The sequence below is a fragment of the Ictalurus punctatus genome, chromosome 1 (assembly GCF_001660625.3).
Source record: "Ictalurus punctatus breed USDA103 chromosome 1, Coco_2.0, whole genome shotgun sequence".
NCBI lineage: Eukaryota > Metazoa > Chordata > Actinopteri > Siluriformes > Ictaluridae > Ictalurus > Ictalurus punctatus.
The window spans coordinates 36806105-36829067 of NC_030416.2; the positions used below are offsets into that span (position 1 = coordinate 36806105).

The window sequence follows — 22963 nt, forward strand, 5'->3', positions numbered from 1 at the left end:
AATGGCCCATAAACGAGATTTAACACCCTCCTGGTTTTTTTTGTTGTTTTTGCAGCCCCTTTTGAATGATGTCATATCGAGGAGGTGGAGGAATCGATGGCACTGAGTGTATTTAGATTGATCTGATTAAATCCGATGGTCAGTCGGCGAGTCTGCTATCCAGTCCAGCACGGACGTGGCTTGCCGCTGGTTTGTCGGACCTATGCCGTCTGTTCGGTTTGTTTCTCTCCTGCCGTCTTATTCGATTAGATCAGTCTGGCTTCATAACTCTGTGAAAAGCCGGAGTTATGATTTAGACCGTTATCCTCGGGTCTATAAATGCTTGTAAAATGTCCAGTGCTCCCAGTGCGCAGAGCTCTTATTAAAAACGCCACGAGGCCAGAAATCATAAAACTCAGGGTCTTGATTCGTGTCTGACTCGAATATTGCATTCAGACTTAATAAATACACTCAGACTTCTAGTGGGACTTTTTTTTTGTCAATTGCTGCTTATTTTGTAGTCAGTTATGTAAGAGATATCAGCCAAGCCCAGTGTCCTGACCTCATATCCGAAAATAATCATCAAAGCAGAGGCCGTTGTTGTAACGTTACGATATTGGGATGTGTCTCATTTACACCGCAGTGTCCAATAATGTAGATTTAATCATGAAGACTCGTAGCCTTGCATGCTCAGCTAGAGCTATCGCGTTGCTCTTTATTAAAACATTTCCATACGCTGTGGCTAAACGACTCCCTCCTGTTTAATTAAAAATAACAGTTTCATTGCAACATGACAATAACCTATAGTGTAAATACGTTTAGTATAAAATGAATATGAAATCAGCGAGGACATTTGATGACAAACGCTATTCAAATTTTTTAAATAAATAAATAAATAAATAAATAAATCACCCCTTGTGTGTTTTCTCGTACTAACAGGGTTTTAGATTGATTGTATTCATAGACCCTAGCATGAAGACATGTTTTTGATGGAGACTATCAAATAAATCATGCTGGATACGGGTTATAAGTAAATAAATGTCAAATATTGGTCTAGCTTCTTAGTTTTAAAGTAACTCCTCTCAGTGTAAGGTTTAGGACCAACCATCAACATTACATCCAGCTGGTACAACGGGCTACAGATGTAAACTACCGCTCTAATGAATATGTTTACAGAGGGTGCGTATCTTATGTCGAATTGTAATTACATGCATGGCCATTTGGCTAAGGTTTTAGTACCATCTTGCAGTAATGTTGAAAACTGTAAATATTACAAGATGTCATTTTAAATTTGGCACGGATCTACTGGTGACTGATCCTTCAGTAGGCTTTGTAAACGCAGGACGACTTACTGTTTAGACAGCAGCCCCCTTCAGGCCAGTCATTTTCCATCGTAGGGTTTAATTTTCACAGATGATTCAGACATTTTGAGCTTCTAGGCTCGAGTAAACAACAGAACGATAATTCGGGTTTGTCTTGTAAAAGTGCCCACACACTTTCTTGTGCTCGGCTTTGCTCTCACTCACTTTGGAGATTCTTTCTCCATAAATAGACAATTCTTTTGCCTCGTTGCTGCTCACATTGTGATCCCCGAGAGCAGGAATGCTTGGTGAAGTGAAGAGGAGTTAGAAGAGTTGACATGACAGCCGAGCGTACACACGTGATGATAACCAAATACAGGCTATTTCTGTCGAGCTACTCTTCTGTAAAAAGGAAACAAAACTAGACCACTGGAGTTGATGCACCCCAAAGCAACAATCCAACTTGTCAACAAGTTCAGAACAAGATACATATTAGATATATACATAAATATATAGTGCTGCAAATTCTAAACAAGAGCTTTAGAAAGCAGTACAATCGCAGGTTTCCACGGAAACATCTCATTATTGTAATTGTTTTAAGCGGAGATGTGTAATACAGCCAAGGGGACAGGGCTAAAACATAACATTTAAGTTGTGGCTGTTTGTATATAATTCATAAGATTATATTATATAAAATGCAGATTCGATTATTACATTATTTGAAAATGTGTGTACAGGAAAAAAAAACAGGTGCTCGGAAAAACTAGTCTTATAGATGTACACTATTGTAAATTACACATGTATACTATACTATTCTATTTTCCTATAGTACTATATGTACTATGCTGTACATATTGGACACTATATACTACTATATAATTACCATAACAATAATAATTGTTATTGTACCATTACTGTATGCGAGTACATGGCTACCAGCTACATGTTACTATACTAACTCTATTGGTTGCTTTTTTTCCCCTTATATCTATAATATTATAAGAACAACAAGTGATTATATAGTATAATATAATATAGTATAAGTATTAAGAGTGTAGTGAGTATAATTATGGTAACAAGCAGCTAGGAGTAGTTGTATAGTAACACGTAAACAATAATTGGTAGTAGTATTGTAGTAAAGCATAGTAGTTAGTAGAAAAAATAGTCAAAAGTAACTACGAGCTGTATACTAACAAGTACAGTGGTTTAGGAAGAAGCACTTACTAGTATTCGAGTAGTAACAGTTTGAAGTGCAGGTAAACCATTAAAAAAAAATAAATAAATAAAACAAGGAATCAGAATGTTGAAGTAAATATAAAGATTTAAAATGAATGAATCCTGTACAGTAAAAATCATTCCAATAAATTCAAGTCTTTTCAAAATGAATAACAAGCCAAGTGTTTAGTTGTGAATCTTTCTGTTCGTGTTATAACGGTGCTGCTCTTCTTTTTAGCTATTTGGTTGATTAGTAGCGTGCTAGCTTATAGTAATGGTATATTATCAAATAGTTTGTGGTATTATAGTGTATAGTGTGAAATACACACAGCATAGCAGCAAGTAGCTAGTAGTAGCATGTTAAGTATAATGTTCAGTAGGTAGTAGGAATGTAGTGAAATTAGTATGATAACAAGTATTTATATATTAGTAGTAAATATAGCAACAAGTAAAGTAATGTGCAGAATTGTAAGATGTATAGTAGCTAGTGGAAGTATAGGGACTAGTAACTTTCCATTGCAACAGAGCCATATGTTTTCGTTTCTCCATTTCGTTTCTATATGTTTCGTTATTCTTGCTGATTTTTTAAAATTAATATTATTATTATTATTATTATTATTATTATTATTATTATTATTATAGTAATAATTAGTAAGAATTAATAGAGTAAATGGTAATTAATAGTTTAGAAACGAGTAGTGTAGTAATGAGAATAGAAGCTAGTAGTATCATAGCACAATTATAAATAAATTCAAGGCATTTTAAATGAATTACGAACCGAAAGCTTAGTTGTGAATCTTTCCATTCTTCCTTGTGCACTTCTTTTTGCTTGTTTGGTTAAGAAAAAGAAAAAGAAAAAGAAAAAAAAACACAAGTGTGCTTAATGCTAAAAGCATTGATTGTTAGCTTTGCACTGCATTACTGTTCCCATGGCAACAGAGTCCTATGCTATGCTTTTGGTTGTCCTTCCTGTTTCCTGTCATGTATTTTTATTTATCAGTCTTTATTTTCTTCACTGTTCTTAACTGTCACTTGATAGTTTAATATGGATTAATTTAAACCCGGGTTTGTAAAGTTTCCTGGCTTGGGACATTTCTCCTCAATGTTACTTGTGCATATTTATGCATATTTCTAACTTGCTTGAGGTTAGACCTCAAAAGTGTCCAGTCATTCCCCAACCCTCGTCTGAGTTAACGGAAGAAAGGCAGGTTTCTTCAGAGACGGAGTGAGATGTGCTCTCCTGTCCTGTTCTTCACCCTCCACACCCTCCACCTTGATCCAGCTCAGTTCTCTCACTGCTCTTCCTCTCCTCACATTCCTCATCCTCACTGAGACCAGGGTGTGTTTTATCCTCTTGGCTCAGCGGCTCCTGTTAGTCTGTAGATGTAGCGGTGTGTGAAGGAGCTCGTTTCAGGCTGAGATGATGTGAAGTGTAATATTTGGAGGTGATTATGTAGGGGCTTTTTGTAACTCACACACACGCACACACACACACACACACTGGAGCAGCTTATTATCAGTGCGCTCACACCTCCTCTGTGCTAACGGATGACGCAGCAGTGTTTGTAGTGTGTGCTGCCACTGAGACTCTGTGTGTGTCTGCACCTTCCTCTCTAAATTTAGGTTTAAGGGCTTATAGGCTCCCTGCAGGTGATACCATATGGATGTGTGTGTGTGTGTGTGTGTGTGTGTGTGTGTGTGTGTGTGTGTGTGTGTGTGTGTGTGCACGCTTGTGAACTGTTTCCCAATTCACTGCATTCACACACTACATGAACTGATTTAGTTTGAGGAAATGTGTATGTATATTTTAATAAATAAACACAGCATTGTTTATTTATATCTCAGCAAATATAGCGTAATATACAGTACAAACAAGCTCGATAGATACTATGTGTGTGTGTGTGTGTGTGTGTGTGTGTGTGTATATATATATATACATATACACAGTGCAAAAGGCATAGTAGCAAGCACCTAGTAGTAGTACTATAGTGATAAACAGTGATAAGTGTCTAGTTTAGAATAGCTAGAATTATAGTATAACTGTAACAAGTAGTGTGTACAATTTGCATAGTAACAAGAAGCAAACTGTAGTGTAGTATTACTCGACAAAGCTGGTATTTGTAAGTTAGAAGTATGTATAATGTGTGTAGGAGTGTAGTGAGAAGTAAAATCAAGCAAACGGCGCTATATTCGGAGTAGATTCGGGCCGAGACGCGTCATGTGACGTCATCACAACGCGCATTCAGCCGAAACCCTCTTCGATTTACATGTGGCGAACATGAGTACAGCAAAAAGGTCTGATTTACCAACAAACATCACCGCAAAAGACAGCGCAAAACATTTTTGTGCGATTGCGATTTTTTGCCAATTTGAGTAGTTTTCCACAAGAAAGCACAAAACGAAAAGCCTCCGCACGTCGCACTGCAGATTTGGAGAAAAAGCAGCAGTAAAATCGAGCGTTTTTGGCCGCGACAATCACAAATTACAACCAATCACAAACGATCACAGTTACCACACCTCAAGACGTTGTTCGGGTGTTTTATTTCAAGACGTTTATCAGGTTTTTGTCCTTAACAAGCTCTTATGTGTGGAAATGATTTATTACGCATCCCGTCTCAAGCCTCCGTCGCTAATTCCGAAACGTCCTTTTAGAGCTAATAACGCAGGCTTGACTAGGCTACCTTCTCCGTTAGTTCAGTTAACGCGGTGAAGTGATATGGAACTGTAATGCGGTCAAGACCTGACTGGAACTACTTTAGCTGAGCATTTACTAAAAAATGTAATCAGCCAATCAGAATCGAGAGTTCAGCAGCATCGTGGTGTAGTGTATCTTATAGTATAAAAACGTGACAAGTACATACAGTAATAGTACTATGATGTAACCCTAACCCTAGTATGAGTGTAGGGAAAATAGTATTCTAACAAGCAGCTAGCAGTAGTATTATAGCACCAAGCGGTGGAGGAAATTGTAGTCAGTAGTATAGGAAGAAGTAATACAATAAGTAGTTAGTAGTGGTATAGTAACACATAGCTAGTAATATAGTAATAAACATAGTGGCTAGTAGAAGTAATAAATATCCCTGATGAAAAAAAAACAAACAGTAGAAACCATTACAGAAATCCGAAAGGTTTCCACTACAAATACCATTAAAACCATTAATAAATGGAGTGTCTTTTGGGCCATATTCTATTAGTAGTTAATGCTTTGTATTAGTTTCCACTAGACATAAACATTCCGCCAATAGAACCCAACATATTACCCATTACCCACAGGTATTCCCATTATAACCATTAAAACCATTAGAATTTCTATTACAGTTTCTATTGTTTTGGGTTTTTCCAGTAGGGATCTAGGAGCAGTATACTAACCATTACAGCGATCTAATAATAAGTACGTAGTAGAACCGTAGAAGCATAGTGTGACGGCATATTTCCACAGAGTAGTAGGAGCGTAGTTATAGTATAGTAAGGAGAAGCAACACGTAGGTAAAACAATTATAATAGTGTGTTAATAAATAATATGATGTTAGCGCTGAGTCGATATTGATTTGTTTATATTTTCCAAAATTTTACCTATGAATATCTGGGTGCAGGTGCTGTTTGCAGCGGAATCGCAGGTCTTTCATGTGTTTGTGTGGGTACAGGAGATCACGTGAATTTACAGCACTTTGACAGACAGCGTTCATGCTTTTGTAGATGCTAAAGGCCATCAGAGATGATTCTGGACACGTCATTTTAAGGCTTTTATTTTCATAGAAATGGATAAAATGGCATTTCAGTCTGATTAACTCCAAATGTTAACAGGATAAAAGCGCTAGCTCGTCTCACGGACATTCCACAGCATTAAACGTAACAATAAATGGATAAAACGTATGACCTTTAATAGGTAAAACAGTACTCCAGCTGAACAGAGTGTTATTGTTATCTCAAACCTTCTCAGACATGGTTTTGGTACGGCGTGTTATTTTACAGTGAGGCATAATTATTATTTACTCTCCGTGTCAGCTATGGAACATTCATACTTTTGACCTAGAGTCGAGTCTAATAACCCGAGAGAACGACCAGGAACTGTTTACTGTGACTCGTATAGCATTTAACCATAGTAGAAGAATATGACCTCACGTTTCTATTAGTTACTCATTAGATCACTATAACTGCGCTGGTCATTCTTTCAGTAACACTTCCTTGTAGACATTTTATAAAACTGGAATAATGTCTGAGAAAGTTCTTATAATAGGCTGTAAATAACGATCATTTATTATCACGATAATCCTGTTTTTACACTACAGCACTGTCAAACTCCCAAATTTGAAAGTGTTGATTAATGTTCGTTAACAGCAGCTCTGGCTGATGATAGGTTTGTGTTAATGTGCATGTTATTGTTTTTATAGTAGCAGCTCATTCTCAGGGACTTGCATGGCCAACACTCCACATTATTGAAGGCTTATAATAACATTCAGTAAGTTTTCCACCCAGGGAATAATCTTAAAGACAGCGGACTTTGTCCTTTGCGGTTTCTCGGTAACATGACAAGCTGCTGTTTTTTTGTTGTTGTTGTTGTTTTTTTTTTTTTGTCTTATTAAGTTCAAGAGAAAGAAAACAGAGAGGCTTGTGGTGAGGGGACGAATGTTTAACATAAGTGAGAACAGGACGTAACTTTGTCGGCAGTGGTGTAAGAGGAATAAAACACTTGGGGATGTGCTGTTATAGGAAAATAATCAACTTCAGGGTGGTAACAGTAACTCCGCTTCACACCGTCACTGCATCACTCCTAACCGTTGTGGGTTACAGCATGGCGCATCATGTTTTATTCTTTACGTATTAGAGTTTATAAAAATGCTTATAAGTTATCATTATCAAATTAAAAAGAATTATTAGCACAATTATAAATGCGGGCTGCATAGAACGTGTCACTGAATACAATACCTACATCTGAAACATGTCCGTTTCTAGATGAAACTCAAATCTGCATGTTTTCATGCAGATGTTTTGCGACCGTTTTGTACATAATGTCGGTTCCCAGCAACCTGGTTCTCGACGTAAAAATGTGAAGAGGTTTTATTGCTGTTGAAATGTATTAAATCTAGATCCTTCCTGTGTGGGAATATCTGCCTGAGACATTGCTTTTCTTGCTCATTGCTTTGACTTTGGTGCCCATCTGTCTCACTCTGTGCGCATGCACAGATAAAGTCAAGGTCAGGTGTGAATAAATGCACAGTTCACATGCTTTGTGTGAGCGTCTCTGTGAATACAGAAACCACCCCCAACCTTGAACAATGCTTCACTGTTTATTTAAATAAGTTTTTTTTATTTTATATTATTTTATTTACGTCTAACAGTAGGCGAGCCAGCCAGGAGTAGAAAAATACAAGACACAGATCAACTGTATAGGATTACAGAGGAAGATGCAAGCTAGTGCAGGCTGTGGTTATATAGAGAAAATAAAGTGTACTAAACTGTACCAGTCCTTTTTGTACATCTTTTTTTTTTTTTTACCTGTAGTACTTTCACTTACCTAGAGTAGTATAGTGCATATAGAAATGTACACTATATCCACATTTCCATGGGAGAAATGCATGTTAAATGTACTAAAGATAAGGATTCCACCCCTGTGACAAGAACAGTTACAGTTTAGTACCCTTTTTTTCTAAGAATGAAGATCCACTTTCAAGGATCCATCACTTTTAAAAATATAAGTTCTTTAATGGTTCTTTACATCACCATATGTTCTGTAAAAAAATAAATAAAATAAAATAATAATAATAATAATAATAATAATAATAATAATAATAATAATAATAATAATAATAATAATAATAAAACTTCTTCTTGTCAAGAAATATTTTTCATTGTTGAGCTGTATGGTTCTTTAGAGATTGAAGAAGTCCTTTATAGATTCTTCAGAGCTGTGTATGGGTTCTTCAAGGTTTCATCCCTTAACGTGAACCATATAAGGGTCTTTTTGGGACTGGATAAAGGTTCTCCAAGCATCACTCTTAAAGACCTAACTTTGGTTCCTTAAAGCACTAACTAAGGGTTTTTCAGAGAACCTATGATCACATGGTTCCTTGTGGCACTGCTGTGACGAACCATTTCTGGGTTCTTTAAAGCACCAGTAAATAGATGTTTCTCTAAAGAACTTGAGAGTAAAAGGTTCTTTGTGCAAATTAAAATAAAAAATAAAAAATAAAAACTAAGCAAGGCGATAGAAGAAATTATAGATGCTTTTATAGTAAAGAAAATATTATGTACATGTACGCATGCCTGTCAACACATTCATATAAAACTTGGCATTAAATTACACTTGAAGTGAGAAAAACATCTGATCAGTTGTGTTGGCTCTGATTTACAGCCTCCTCATGTCCCGCCTTGGCTACGAATGTATAACCCCGCTGTATAAAACTGTGCTGAATATAAACAAACCAGTGTTGTTTTTTTCCTGTAAAGCCCTCAGTACTACTCTCAGACCTGTGGAGATGGGCGTGGGTCTTCATGGCTGCTTGGCACTGGCTGAAGAATTTAGAAGGTTGGAAGGTTCTCACTGTGGTATGTGAGAGATAAGCGGTAGTGTTAATCTCCAGACCTGAGGATATGCAGGACTGTCAGGGAGTTTGTGTGTGTGTAAGGGAGAGAGAGAGAGAGAGAGAGAGAGAGAGAGAGAGAGAGAGAGAGAGAGAGAGAGAGAGAGAGAGAGAGAGAGAAGTGTTTTTGACCTTGTGGGGAACTTTAATTGGTTCAAATAAAGAAAGTATGAGTGTGTGTGTGTGTGTGTGTGTGTGTGTGTGTGTGTGTGTGTGTGTGTGTGTGTGTGTGTGTGTGTGTGTGAAAATATGAAAAAGGGAAAATATCTATTTTTTGGAAAACTGATTATTGAAATATTGAATGCAAGTGTTTTTATTCCTTTGTGAGGACCAGCATAAGAATTAAGGCCTTGTGAGGACCTTTGTTTGGTCCCCATAAAAGAAAAATGTGTGTGAGACTCCGAGAGAAGAAATGGAGAAGATATGTGTGTGATTTTGCCTTTATATGTAAGTGTGCCCTGATCGCCTATTTTAGTGTGTGTGTGTGTGTGTGTGTGTGTGTGTGTGTGTGTGTGTGTGTGTGTGTGTTTTGTCAAGGCAGTGGATTATCAGTAAAGCACAGACTGATAAACTGATGAAGTGCAGCTGACATTTAGAGTCTTGCCCTCTGCGGGCGCCGCCGAGAGAGCGGCGGATTTTCCTGCCCACTACACAACACACAACACACACACACAAGCACACACACACACACACACACACACACACACACACACACACGAACACACACACATAAAGACACAGCACGGTGTGAGAGGAAGAAACAAAAGAGGCTGCGAGGACAAACAGTGGAAAAAGAAAACAGTCGCCACATGATGTGCACCTGGGAGACTCATGTGAGAAAGGAGAGATAATAAAAGTGAGAGAGAAGAGAGTGAAAGAGAGATAAACATCTGAACGTCTACCATCAAATGTCTCGAGGAACGGCGAGGCCAGTTCATTTGTTTTTGTTGTAGACTGAAGATATTTGTGTTTGAGATGTTTCGAATTTCAGTTTTTATTTCCTGGTATTTCTATGTAGACGTGTTATATGACAGAACATAGCACGTTTTGTATCAGACCACCCGGTTTGTAGGCGAGCAAAAAATAATGGAACATGTGACTGACAGGTGTTTCTTGTTACCCAGTAGTGTCCTGTTAGAGTGATTATTTAAACAATAAATAGCTCTGAATATCCACTCGTGGTTTTAGTCTTCAGTTTCACTTGTGAAGACTACATTTGTTGTTAAAAAGGATAAACCAACATGAAGATCAGAGAGCTGTCTATGGGACAAAAGCAAGCCATTTTTAAGCTGAGAAAAGAGGGAAAATCTATCAATACAACAATCTGTAATGTCCTGAAAAAGAAAGAAACCGCTGGTGTACCGAGCAACAGACACCGAACAGGTCGGCCAAGGAAAACAACAACAGCTGATGACGGAAACATTGTGAGAGCTGCGAAGAAAAACCCAAAAACAGTCAGTCAGTGACATCACCAACAACCTCCACAGGGCAGGCGTGAAGGTATCACAATCCACTGGAATTCACAAAGAAATACAGAGATGATCCACAAAGGTTCAGGAACCAAGATGAACCTCTACCAAAGTGATGGAGAGACCAAAGTGTGGAGAAAGAAAGGATCTGCTCATGACCCAGAACATACAAGCTGATCTGTGAAACATGGTGGAGGTAGTGTCATGGCTTGGGCTTGCATGGCTGCTTCTGGAACATGATGGGAGCACCAGAATGAATTCAGAATCATTCTGTCTTTCAATGTAGAGAGAAATGCATCCAAATGAATCAGATGAACTTCATCTATCTATCTATCTATCTATCTATCTATCTATCTATCTATCTATCTGTCTGTCTGTCTGAGAGTTATATTACGGACTGAAATGCTAAGTACAGTAGAAATACAGGAAAATTGAACGTTGAAATATCAGATTGGTGAATTATAGGTTGGCGCTGAATCAAATGAATTGTGACACTGAATCAAATGAATTGTGACACTGAATCAAATGAATTGTGACACTGAATCAAATGGATTGTGACACTGAATCAAATGAACTGAAGCGAAATAATAAAAGAAACATTAAGTGGCATTTTAACGTTCACGCACTCGGAATGAAAAGCTGAAACGTGAGCACACGTGCTTGTGTGAAATCGTGCATGGAGCTTAATGCAGTGTACGCCACTCACTTCTTATACTGTACTCCTTCGTACTTGTCACAGCTAATCCCTCTCTCTGCCTCTCTGTGTTCTCGCTCATATCGCCGCCACGTCTTCTGACTCTCGCTCCGTCTCTCAGTGTTCTTCACTCCTGGATGTTATGTGGTGCAGTGGAGCGCTGATGATAAAGGCCACACTGAGTCTGAGCGAGTTAGACTTCAGGATGTGAGATGTGAGGTGGTGTTGCACGGTCGACTGCAGGGCCAATAAACCACGGCTGGCTTTTTTCCTTTTGTTTTGTTTTGTTCTCTCTGGCAGTCAGAACTAACCCCATTTCCCCATAAGCCTCTGAACAATAGCATGCTTTAATCTCATCTCTCTAAAGCAGGATTTCAGATCAAATGGGACACACGTTATGCTATGCTCCAAAATCTTAACACAATCCATCCTTATTATTCAGGAACCTATTATTTATAACAAAGTCGTTTTCATTTGCTTCATTTTACAGCTGGGTTCGCTGCTTTGTTGTCAAACGCAGCGTTACTAACAGCGCGTCTTTTATCCCACGCCGCTGTTGAATTCTGAATTCTGATTGGTCGAAAGCTGTTGATTAGTTTCCCGGAACAGCGGCTCTGACAGTAGCGCATGTTTATATCCATGCACTCGCTCTAACACGTTATCGTTTCTATAGTAACAGCTCATTCACGGGGACATGTACAGCGAAACGGATTAAAAACAATGCGTAATCATTTTCTGTCAGGAGAAATGTGTTTATACAGTGTAACGTGTATGGAAGGAGTCTCCGGTGTCAGTGCTTTGAATAGAGAATAAAGACAGGGCTGATGAGAGAACGACCGTATATAGCCGCTGTAACGGAAGTGGAACCAAGAACGAACTTGTTAAATGTAACTATAAGTGGATAAAAAAGACTGATATACTTAAAACTCTTGACATTCTTGACAGGCTGTTGCGGTGTAAGAGGAATAAAACACTTCAGGGTGTACACTTGCAGGAAAATAATCAACCTGGGTGTGGAAACAGTCATTCCGCTTCATCACACCACCACGCTGTTGATTATGTAATTAGAACAGCACAACACACACCGATCTATTCCTCACTTACATGCTAAGCAATGCTTTAGAAACATGCCAGAACCTTCATATAAAGTGCTATCATAATGGTGATTAATTCATGTATATTTAATATAGATCAATTACGTATTATTACATTCTATTAGCACTCACATACAGTACATAATGAAAATTTAATGATTCTACCAAGAGCCTGTATGAATATTTCAGGTAAATGTATTACCATAATTGATGGTGATATAATGTAAAGCCACAACACACACACACACACACACACACACTCGGGAGGTCAGAGGACCGGGAGAAGAGTCATGTCCCTCTCTAATTATAAACTCATCTAGCTGACTGATTGAACTCTTAATGGAAAAACATTTGCTCCAGCGGTGCGTGGGAGAGCGGCCAGCTGCGCACAACTCTCTTTGGCATTCTACGGAGGAGGAAGCCGAGGTTCGGCTCGGTTTAAACCCCTGAGCTCAGCTGAAACACTGAACTGAGACGCTACAGATAGAACTGCTCTGAAATAATAATAATAATAATAATAATAATAATAATAATAATAATAATAATAATAATAATAATAATGATAACATGCTGATTCTTTGTTAAATCTTGAATGTATATTGCGAGATCTATTGTACAGTAGAGAAGTGACACATGGACCTACAGACCTTACAACCTTCGCATATATTCCCTAACTGACTGTACGTGAGCCTGTGGAAGCCCCGCCTCCTTCCATTTCCTATTGGTTATCTTTCAGGTGTATACATTTGAACAGATGAGTGGCAACTTTTTTTCCCTCTCACATGCCTGGATTTCTGCTTTAGACAGTTCAAATTATTAAAAATTATAGTCATCATCTTTATCATCTCGCTTTATTAGCTTTTTCTTAATCTGTTTGATTACTTTTACCACTATATATATATATATATTGATCCAGTTTCTACATTATTACTATATTATTTGACTAATTTCAAGCATAAAATCCGTTTTATTCTACTGGCAGATCATTTTGCGTATTTCAAGCATTTATTTCTAGAAAGAAGCGCAATATTCAGCTTGAAATGAGTCAATATGTGTCGAAACAGGCTGAAATGTTTTATCCTTGCTTTATTCAATATTAACTATTTAATGGCCTTTCTTATACCTAAGATGTCTTCACTCGCTGAGGTAATATTTAGTGTTAATAACTAAAACCTTGGCATCGTGTCTACTATTTCTATCTATTTAATAATCTCTTGTGTCAGTTAACCGCTGCACGTGTTTAAATCCTATTTTTTTTCTAAAAAAAAAAAAATAAAGTCAAGTGATCTGCAATATCACAATTTCAAATAACGACTGCCGCTTTAGTGTGTGTCTTTTACCTTAGATACAGAAACGTGTATTGTATAAAGGAGATGTAAATGTGCAGAAGATTCCGTTTCCCCGGTGAAAGACGCATACTAAAGATACGCGTGACGTCCTAAAATGCAGAATATACAGTCGTCATGCCAACGAAGCGAGACTTTGTATGGAACTGAACTGAACGGAACGGGACACTCGGGTATCAAGTCAACCGTCAGAAACGTGATGAAGTGTAAACGACGACGAGGAGTCGAGGTCTTCAGAGAGAAACTGTTGACTTTCCATCTGAATGCGGATGAATGCTTTAATCTTTTCCCGAAACGAGACCTTGTATGGACATTCAGTCATCTTCATTTTGAATCAGATTAGCTATTAAACTGGAGGAGAAGGTCACGGAGAGGGGGAGGATAAAAGAGAGAGAGAGAGAGCATGTGGAAGGTCTTATTTTCGACCGATGTATTGTTTGGTTAATGTGCAGCAGGCGTCTGACAGGATGATGCATTATCCAACTGGCCACCACACACAGGTGATGTGAATTAGGAGTGAAAGCCTGATTGTTCGAGGTGGACTGGATTGGGGGTAGCTGATAAGTGATGTATAGGGAGATCACACACTCCTCATTTAATACAGATTAGTCTTTGGAGTAGTATTTTTGACCTTGCTTAAAGGTATTATTTGGAGACATCTACTACAGCAGGAATAACTGCTATGCATGTTTTAAGTTTATTCTACTTCTTATAAGTCAGGAAAGCAGGGTCAGATGCCCCTCTCTTGGCAAGCCACCATAAGTGTGTCAAGAAAGGTTCTTCAAACATGTAGAGTGAGTGTTATCATGGTATAACGATGGAGTAACCCAGGTGGGACTTGAACCCACAATCCCCAGCTCCGGAGGCTGATGCCTTATCCATTAGGCCACTGGGCCTGTTAGTGTGCTGCAGTTACACACACAATCAGTCTGTAAGTGGAAATTGAGTTCGTACAGATTCCATGTCCACCTCACCATCAGGAGGTGCAGGTGAATTTTGCTCCCACGGTCCAAAACCAGCACCTGGTAGCTCCGCCCCTCTTCTGCTATGTAAGCCAAGCCGCGACCGTTGAGAGTATGAAGTGTCCAGCATTCCACACGGTCGAATAAGTGCGTCATCCGAGTACTGGAAGTGCACGTCGTCTTGTTGGAATTTTCAGTGCGAACGCACTACTCACACAACAAAATGGTGTAGAATAATGTGTAATTATGGGATGCACCTTTACTGGTGCATATATTTCTTTTTTTTTTTTTTTTTAGTTTGTAGGGAGACTTCATTCAATTGTATGATGATGAGGAGCAGGTTTTGTTGTGTTACAACAAAGGAACGACCCAGGTGGGACTTGAACCCACAATCCCCAGCTCCGGAGGCTGATGCCTTATCCATTAGGCCACTGAGCCTGTTGGTGCATTGCACAGTCACACAATCAGTCTGTAACTGAGTTTGTACAGGGAATTGCGTTTGTACAGATCCCCTGTCCACATGTCTCTCCCTATAAGATGTCCCAAATGACGAACTACACACTATGCACAATATGAATTTTACAAGGGTAATATCGTCTCAATGGGTTTTTTTATTATTATTATTTTCTACTAGAAGACTTGAAGGAATTTTACACTTGTGGAGGTGATTTGTTTTCTCTCTTCATTCCAGACATTAACTTCTTCCAACATTTGTACAAATTGGCTTCCTGTGGATTCCACCAACCAAATGCTGCTTGGCAAGAGTTTCCGCCATGTTGCTGGTGTTTGTACTGTGTGTTGGAGGATAGAGCTTTGTTCGCAGAAGCAGATAGAGCCTGACTACAAAACTCCAGCAACCTGTCAACCTCCAGCTCCAGAGATGGGTTATCAGTTAGGCCACTAGGCCACAGAAGTTTGGTCTTCAGTAAACACATTATGGTCCTGTTATCTCCTTCTACAATCTTTCATCGCGCTTTCCTCTCAACCAACACTAATAGACAAAAATGTAACCCAGAATAGTTAATATCAGGAAACTGATCAACAGTTTACAGGTCATTTTACATGTAAGTGATCAATGGCCTTGACGTACTGTCCTACATCATCTCTAACACTTATGAAGTTAGGACTTCGTATGGGAGAATCCTTCAGTTATCTGGTTACTGTGAAGTCCCCAGAGTAAGTGATGCTTTATTAAAAGCAAAAGACCACAACCAAAGCTCCCAGTTCACTGTCCTAGTTTAAAGCGACTCTATGAGAAGCCAGGCGTGTCGGACAGGAAAATACCACCACAATCAGTCTGTCAGCGGAAAACGAGATTGTTTGAGTGTGTGCTTACGACCTGTTCACACCTCTCTCCTCATGAAGGTTTCGAGAGATGAACGTTTCTCTCTCCATCATTTTTGAAACTTTTCCTGACGCTCTTCCCGTCTCCTTTGTGCGTTCTGGGCCACTGGGAAGAAGAGCTGAAAATAACGTTCATCTCATAATTCTCCCGAGACACCCGGTAAAAACAAACAACAGAACAACAGATTAGATTCCGGTTCCTACAGATCGGATCAGAGCTGCATTCAGCATCACAGATGGACCAAACATCTTTAGACGGAGTAGAAAGTCACCATGACATGTCTAACCCGTTAAACGTTACCTTCGAGACTGTGGAGCTATTGTGTGTTTCCGCTAGTGTCACTAGGTGAAGGATCTCATTAATTCCGGCAGGTCTGGAGGTTTTCTGCTGCTCGGCAGGTCAGGAGAACAGGGGTTCCCTTGATGCGATGACGGTGGTAAAGCCTGGCTCCTATCTCTGTCACACCGTGACAGTGGCACCAATTAGATTCCGGTTCCTACAGTGGCTGAACACAACGACACAGGAGATGACTGCTACTGCAGGAGTAGGAAAAGTGGAAGCATAATGTGTGTGTATGTGTGCGAGAAAGAGAGCTTCAGATCAGGGGGTCAAGCCCTAGCACTGCCAGGCTGCCACTGTTGGGCCCTCGATCAAGGCCCTTAACTCTCTCTGCTCCAGGGGGCGCTGTATCATGGCTGAAGCTGCGCTCTGACCCCAACTTCCTGACATGCTGGGATATGCGAAGAAAAGAATTTCACTGTACATATGTATATGTGATAAATAAAGACTCACTATCATTATTGGCAAACGCTTTCTCAATTTGAGACGCAGCTCCTGACGTCAATCGCCGCAGTGATTTAAAGAGAAACCAGCTGGTCTGTGTGTGTAGCATTTCCAATTCTGCTGTACCGTACGGAGACAAATACGTGTCTCAGAACAGTTGGCATGAAATTAATAAATGTTTTTCCCGTCACCATGGAAACCAGTCGGACAGGGATCAGGGATTTCAGCTCCGACATGCCATCTAGTGCACATCACTTTTAATTACACAGAAGTACCAAAAGGTATGCAGGAGAGTAGGTGTGTATAACAGTGTGTAACACTTGCCTCAGTATAAGAGACTTCCTTCAGTTATCACAAAGAAGCCAACAGAAACATCTAGAAAAGCTTCAAAATATCAACCTACACAATCAGTCATACATAACAGTGCAAAATAGGTGTGTGTGTGTGTGTGTGTGTGTGTGTGTGAGAACAAATTACCGTCCTGCCTATTTCTTCTCTCCCTGGAGGTATTGCTGGATTAATTTTTCCCTCGTGGTTATATTTCAAACTGTTCCAGCAGATGTTCTCATCTCTCTGATGCATCCTGGGCCACTGGGATACCGAAGACCCGAAGCTTAAAACATTACTGATGTATGGCTCCACAGAGACGCCTGATATAAATAAATACATTTAAAAAATCTAGATAGGATCAGAGGTCTAGTCTGTAGACTTTACTCAGTAGTGTCAATAAAGCAGATCTGATCTGTCGCTCTTCTCATTCCGCTCATTGCTCTGCCTCTTTCACTTTCCTGGCTGTGCCTCTTTGTGTCCCGAGGACAGGAGAAGAGAATGCATGGGAAGGAAACAACGACAGAGAAATCAAGTGTACACGAGGCGTTCTCAGTGACTGACGCATCGCATGAAAGCAACATCGCACTGAAACAATCAGCGAGAAAATGATCTGTTTAAACGTTCTACTCCATCATCGTCGTCATCATCTCACTTCTAACAGGGTTTGATCGTGAGCCGCTTTTATCCCCGAGCGCTGCTGAATTCTGGATTCGGATCGCTCAGAAGATTCCTTTTCGAATACATTATCATGTCAATAGTAAAAGCTCCGTATAAAACGTATACAGTGCTTGAAAGTTTGTGTACCCGCAACACTGCCAGCCTCTGGGTTACTGATCGGAAGGTCGTGGGTGCGGGCCCCAGCACTGTCAAGCTGCCACTGTTGGGCCCTTGAGCAAGGCCCTTAACCCTCTCTGCTCCAGGGGGCGCTGTATCATGTCTGACCCTGCGCTCTGACCCCAACTTCCTGACATGCTGGAGTATGTGAAGAAAAGAATTTCACTGTGCTGTAATGTATCCGTGATCAATAAAGACTCGTTATCATTATCATAAATATGACCTAAAACATCATTAGATTTTCACACAAGTCCTAAAAGTAGATAAAGAGAACTCAATTAAACAAATGGGACAAACATATTATACTTGGTTGTTTATTTATTGAGGAAAATGATCCAGTATAATCGTTGATATCTGTAAGGAGATGTTTATTTAACATTTTTCACGTGAAAGGAGTCTCCAGTGGCACTTTGTAACGTTCAGAAGTAAAGCGGTAACTTTAAGGTTTCCGACATCTTCAGGACAGGGGGGTTTACGCTTGGCGGTTTCTCTGTAACACGACCAGCTGCGATTTTTTGGTCTTATTGACTTCAAGAGAGAGAAGAAAGAGAGGCTGGTGAGGGAACGACTGTTTAGAGCTGCTGTAACAAATATAACTTGCGGATGTTCTTCAACGTTAAATGTTTTGTAGGAACTCTGGATCTCTGCGCATTCAGATAACGTGGACTATCCAGATGTTGGCCGGGGCTGCCTCTATGCTGATGGTGTTTATTTATTGGTGCATAGAGCAGCTTTCTCAGACAATTCTTTATGTTTCACTGTTTCTGCTGTTTCAGTGCTGAATTGCAGAAATGATGTGTACTGTCGCATAATGGGATTTTAACACTAGTTACATTGGTACGCTTTAGAGAGTATGCTCGTGTCTTGGGATTATTATATTGTATATATTTACCCACATTTACAGTACATGAATAATGACAATAAACATAAATGGATTGAAAACAAACTCTGGGATATCACAATGGACATTCTCATTCAGACATAAACTTTAATTATAAAGAATATATATCGTTCCATGATGATCGGATGTCATTGGGCTTGAGGTTCATCTGTTTCATAAAGTGTTGTATATGATCTGAATAAGATATTTGGCCTTTAAGGTTCTGTGGACTGCATATGGCTTGTCATGAGAGTTCTTTTGTAGGTTCTCCACCATATTTCTGCATTGTTTCAATGATGTAAAAAGACATTATATTACACCTTCTCATAATGTTCTTCAGATGTGCACTTACAGCCTCTGCAACATCCTTCAAAGCTTTATTGTTCTTTGTAATGTCTGTATACACATTTAACAAGAGGTCTTGTATGTCACAGTGCTTCAATAGTTCATTTTCATAATGTAGTATTAGTGAGTATCAACACGGCAACCCAGGTGGGACTCAAATCTACAATCCTCAGCGCTGGAGGCAGATGCCTTAGCCATTAGGCCACTGGGCCACATGTGTTCTGGAATTTCTTCTGAAATTCATCTACATTACATTTATGCTTCATATTCTTGTATTTTTATCATACAGTACAAGAATAATCCAGTAACAGTAATCCAGCAGAAGGATCTCATTAGTACGAGGGTTCTGGCAGATCTGAAGCTTTATCTGCTGCTCTGCAGGTCAGGAGAACATGGGTTCCCTTGATTGGGTCTCCAGAGACAGATCACAGTGATGTTGGTGGTAAAGCCTGGCTTCGTTCTCTCTCAGACACTGGCACTAATTAGATCCTAGTTCCTGTGGTAGCTGAACACACAGTCATATGAGCTGTGTGCAGCAGTGACCTTGATGTTCCACACCTTCATAACATTTTATGGTTGGCTTTCATAGCATCCTCTAAGTCAGAGGAAGCTGTCTGAAACAGGAATAACCACTGTGCATGTTGTAAGTTTATTCTACTTCTTATAAGTCAGGAAAGCAGGGTCAGATGCCTTCCAAGCCAAAACACTGCTGAGTTTGATGTGTGTCAAAAAAAGGCATCACGTGCATAGAGTGAGTGTTATAATGGTAGGACAAAGGAGTGCTCCAGAAGGGACTTGAACCCGCAAACCCCAGCTCTGGACACTGATGCCTTATCCATTAGGCCAATGGGACACAAGAGAGACCTCTTGGATGCCATCTTCTAATACACCATGTGTTTCTATTTCACTCATTGAAGAGTCTTCTGCCTTCTGAAGGTCTATGGTTGCAGTGGACAGTATTTGGCCCGTCATGGGAGAAATAACTCTGCCGTGTTGTTCATTGTTGCACAGTTTCAAGCTCATTAGACTTGAAATTGAATGCCTCAGTTAGTTTTTAACTGGGTCATGCTCATGTTCAGAACTAGAGCTAAAAATAGAGCTATCTATTATACTATCGAAAATACTATCACAGCCCAGAAACACTCAATAAAAACATGTACCAAATCAAATCACAGTTCAGATCAGCATGTTATCTTACCCGTCTTATTACTTTGTTTACCGTATAGACGGTGTTAATGAAGAAGAACTTTTACCGGATTTAAGTTATGACCTGGAATCTGTTTAGAACATGTTGTTGTGTTTGAATAGAGTGTTTTTAGTTTTAATTTTAGTTTTCAGGTTAGTTTTCTGCTTTTTCTCCTGTTTTTCCCATTCCCTGACCCGAATACTTCAGTTACACGAGGTATAACAAAACAATTATGTCTGTAATGGAAGTTATAGGTCTATGATTATATGACAGACAAGACACCAGTGGGACTTGAACATAGTTACTGGATTAGTAATGTATAGAGGGCATGCTGTGAAGTGTTCCAATATTTTCGAATAAGGATTTGTTTGTTTTCTGCTCTAATGTGACTGTTTCAGAGTAGGATTAATGGATTAACAATACATATTCTCTGAGCCAATTTATCTAAAGGACGGCTAGCTGCTTTTGTATTGTTTGTCCCAAAAACACCATCTGGTTTTGCTTTCAGCTGGAATAGCTTTGTGAAAACCAGCACCACAGGAGGGATTCAATCCCCAGCTCCAAACATCTCATCCATTAGGCCAGTAGGCCAGATGCAAGCTTTTTTTCAGCACGGATCACAGTTAGTGTCTATTAGGACTTCTTTGTAACTTGACCCCACTGCATTGCTGCACTGATGTGTTATGTGATGTTTATTTTATCGCTGCATGTTGTTTGCTGCTGTCCTCAACCTGGTCCAACACACATACCGAATTCTATGTGGCCTGTTTTACTGTACTGGTAATAGAAGGAGTGTATTGGCTTCAGGTAATGTACTGGAGCCTCGTATTCTTTGGTTGGTCTATAATAATGTCTTTGTCATCCAAATCCAAAGTCTCCCAGGTGAGACTTGAACCCCATGCTCCCAGTTCTGGAAACGAACACCTCGTCTGTTAGGTCACTGGGCCACATGTGGACAACTCTGCGTTGAACTTCTGGAATTGAATTATGTTCTTCTCATGTTTATATTCTTGCAAATAATTGACCTGAGTTACACCGAATCGACTTCCAGAAGGTTCCGACCGCTCAACAGAGGGAGTACAGTGGTCACCGACCCTGTTCCTGGAGATCTACCTTCCTTCAGGCTTCATCTCCAACCAAAATCTTACACCTGTTTTAGCTGATCAAGAACTTCTTAAGGCAGTGATTAGATGGTCAGGTGGGCGTGATTATGGTTGGAGCTAAAGTCTTCAGGAAGCTAGATCTCCAGGAACAAGGTTGGTGACCACTCCTCTAGTGTCACTAGGTGAAGTATTTCATTTGTATGAGGGTTCTGGCAGGTCTGGAGCTTTTTCTGCTCTTCTGCCGGTCAGAAGAACACGGCTTCCATTAAAAGGGCCTCCAGAGACAGATCACAGTGATGACACTCCGTCACTGCCACTAATTAGATTCCAGTTCCTGCAGTAGATGAACACAAGGACACAGAAAAGGTCTGCCACTGCAGACATGGGAAAAGTGGACGCACAATACTGTATGTGTGAGCTTTATACAAGACTATGTGTGTGTGTATGTGTGCGTGTGTGTGCGTGTATGTGTGTGTATGCAGATGGATGTAATAAACAACACTCATCATTTTAACTAGATGTTGAGCTCAAGGGTATGAAGATGCAGAACTCTTGCAATGCTACATATCACCAGCTTGGATTGTGATTGTGTAGCTCTTTGGCTCATTACGGCCCATCAGATATCTTTTATAAGGTAAGATGATGTGTGCCGGATAATTCAGAATTGGCTCATTAGCCTATTTTGACCACACATGTGATTAGAATAGCTGGATTGAATTTCCTCAGCTAATTGTGATGAGAATAGGTGCAATAAGCAAGCTTCAGCAGTCCAAGCAAAGCTCAGTTTACTTGCTGTTAAGAGGAAGAAACCTTGAGAGGAACCCGACTCGGAAGGGAACCCATCCTCATCTGGGTAACAACAGATAGTGTGAAAAAGTTCATTATGGATTTATATGAAGTCTGTATGGCGTTAGAAGCAGTCGTAGTCCCAGCAGTTTGGAATTGGAGTAGATGAGAGCGCCATCCAGAGGCAGGACATCCGAAACGGATCAGGCAGGTCCGGAGAGCAGAGAGGATCAGGATCTCTCGTATCTCCATAAAATCATGTGTGGCTCGACAGAAGGAGAGAGGGAGAGAAGAGATTATTGGGACTGTGCTTAGCGTAACAGAAAGTCTAGTCAGGGTAGGCTTGAGTAAACAAATACGTTTTAAGCCTAGACTTAAACACTGAGACTGTGTCCGAGTCCCGAACACTAATAGGAAGACTGTTCCATAACTGTGGGGCTCTATAAGAGAAAGCTCTTCTGCTCTTCTTCTCCCTGCTGTAGCCTTCACTATTCCAGGTACGTCAGATAGCCTGCATCTTTTGATCTAAGTAGGCGTGGCGGATCATAGAAAACCAAAAGGTCGCTTATATACCGTGGCGCGAGACCGTTTAGTGCTTTATAGGTTAATAATAGTATTTTATAATCAGTGTGAGATTCCACTGGGAGTGAATGCAGTGTGGATAATATTGGTGTGATGTGGTCGTATCTTCTGGTTCTAGTGAGGACTCTAGCAGCCGCATTCTGGACTA

General features: G+C 39.8%; 1 protein-coding gene and 2 non-coding genes across 7 annotated transcripts in view; 1 reads left to right on the plus strand and 2 right to left on the minus strand.

Moving 5' to 3' along the window:
• Positions 1 to 22963, plus strand: part of LOC108267341 (rho guanine nucleotide exchange factor 4) — a 133074-nt gene that overhangs the window by 80625 nt on the left and 29486 nt on the right. The window lies entirely within an intron of this gene.
• Positions 14503 to 14575, minus strand: trnar-ccg (transfer RNA arginine (anticodon CCG)). The gene has a single exon. It is a non-coding gene; the product is annotated as a tRNA-Arg (tRNA).
• On the minus strand, positions 15007 to 15079 carry trnar-ccg (transfer RNA arginine (anticodon CCG)). Its single transcript has one exon. It is a non-coding gene; the product is annotated as a tRNA-Arg (tRNA).